Here is a 2,424-nt window from a genome sequence, read left to right as displayed (position 1 = left end):
GGAAACTGAAAGAAGCCTGTCGTATATATGTATATATATATATATATATATATGTGTGTGTGTGTGTGTGTGTTTGTTTGTATGTCTGTGTTTGTCCCCCCAACATCGCTTGACAACCGATGCTGGTGTGTTTATGTCCCCGTAACTTAGCGGTTCGGCAAAAGAGATCGATAGAATAAGTACTAGGCTTCCAAAGAATAAGTCCTGGGGTCGATTTGCTCGACTAAAGGCGGTGCTCCAGCATGGCCACAGTCAAAAGACTGAAACAAGTAAAAGAGTAAGTGTTTGTGCTGTCGAGGAGCACTGTAAGGATTTCGCAGAAGAAGGGAGGTTACTATGTTATGTCTAACATTAATATTGTAAGTCTTAAATTATAATTGAGAATAATTTGAAAATAATGATTACAGTTATTATTTCTTTAATTTGGCTCAACATCGTAATTTTCTTTTTACCTGCATATTTTGCGATTGGATATCGTTATTTGTCGGATCTAATAAGTTCTCCTGATACAAAATCACTTCGTGAGTGTACATACCATTATTTAGGTATGAGAACCTAATTATTTCCCCTTTAATTAATTTTTTTTTTCCCCAGCACCGTATACTAAAAGGTTACCCTTTCTACTATAGGCAAAAAGCCTCAAATATTGGGGGAAGTGAATAGTCGATTACATCGATTCCAGTACTCAACTGGTACTTATCTTATTGACCTCCGAAAGGGATGACAGGTAAAGTTGACCTTGGCGGAATTTGAACTCAGAACATACAAACAGACAAAACGCTGCTAAACATTTGCCGAGCGTGCAATCTTCCAGTTTGCATCACCAACTTTTTAATAAAAACTAATTATTATTATTTATTCCCTAGTGAAGTAAATATCACTTGAAATGTATTCGACTTAGTAAAGACATTTTTATTTTATTTTTCATTTTCATATTTGACTTACAAATATTATTCGTGTTATTGGAAGATCATAGAATAAAATGATTGACGTAACTCTGGTTTAAGCACCCCAGATAACCCCTCATGGTTTTTCAAAAAAACTTTTTTGAAATTTTCAGAAAACTTTTTGCGAATTCGTATTTTTTTTAGAAAAAAAAAGACAAAAGATTTTGTGCGTGATATTTAGCTGTTGTTTTTAGCACACCTCATGACCACCTGATACCTTCCTCGATTCTTTGCTACTCTGACATGTATTGATGTTTTTCAATATTTTTCTCCTTATAAGCACATTTAATGGAATGATAAATGACCCAAGAGTGGTCCATTGCTGGAATTTTGGCAGAAAATTCGGGCTGTCCGTATTTTAAACTCTAAAAGAAAAAAAAATTCGAAAAAGTGGAACTTTTGGGATTTATGGGGGAGGTAAAAAATTAAAAGCGTATGAATTCGCGTGTATGGAACATAAATACGCAAAAAATTTTCTGAAAATTCCAAAAAATATAAAATGTTATGAAGGGTTATATTAGGTGCTTAAACCAGAGATTCGCAAAATGATTTACGAAAAACAGTGTTTCGGTAAATGTATTTTCAGAACGTGCGTTTTGTGTAAGTTTAGTTTCATAAACTTAAGGACTGCCATGCAATAAATATTTATTTGCGCTCTTTATTGAAATCATAACCTACGTTTTATAGCTGAAAGTGAAGATAAGCAGTTGATTTACATAACACAGTGGCCTCCCTTGTGATGTGACACTATGAGCGCCTAACATGGTTCTATAAATAATACTGGGTTCCCTCAAATCAGAACATTTTATTTGCTTCAGTCACTGAACAGCGGTCATGCTGGAGCACCACCTTGAAAGGGGTTAGCTATACAAATCGACCTTAGTACAAATTTTGGATGTAGTCATTTTAGTTTCCAGCATCATTTCTGTTCGAATTGATTTCATATTCAGTATAACGATATACCTTTATAGGCTAATGACTTATGTGAAAATCAATAAATAAAGAGTTATTAGCAATTAAAGTTTGAAAATTTTGGGTATTTTAGTCAATCGTAAGCCACAGACACATTCATACCTGTTTCCATAGTAACAAGCGGAACATGAGAACATTTTTTGTGTGCGAGAAAGCACGTGTTGACAAATATTTTCCACTCATTGAGGTGGTTGTCAGATGTGCTAAAAATAGCAGCCAAATAGACCTTAAATCATGCACCAAAAATTTTTTTTTTTTTTTTGACAATCGCATGAATTCCTATGTGTAAAATACATATTCACAAAATTTTTTTGAAAATACCAAAAAATTAAAAAGTTATGAGGGTTTATATGGCGTGCGTAGAGCAGAATTTGATTTGTTTACAGTTGACAACGTGCTGTCACGCACAAAATGACAGCTATCATACCTCGTTTCTAAAATGATCAGATTTTAAATCTCTATAACATTTTCGACATTTTTCTGGAAAAATTAAAATAACTCCAGC

This window comes from Octopus bimaculoides, chromosome 11 (genome assembly GCF_001194135.2).
Source record: "Octopus bimaculoides isolate UCB-OBI-ISO-001 chromosome 11, ASM119413v2, whole genome shotgun sequence".
NCBI lineage: Eukaryota > Metazoa > Mollusca > Cephalopoda > Octopoda > Octopodidae > Octopus > Octopus bimaculoides.
The sequence above is the reverse complement of the archived record's forward strand: the minus strand, read 5'-3'. Positions refer to the sequence as shown.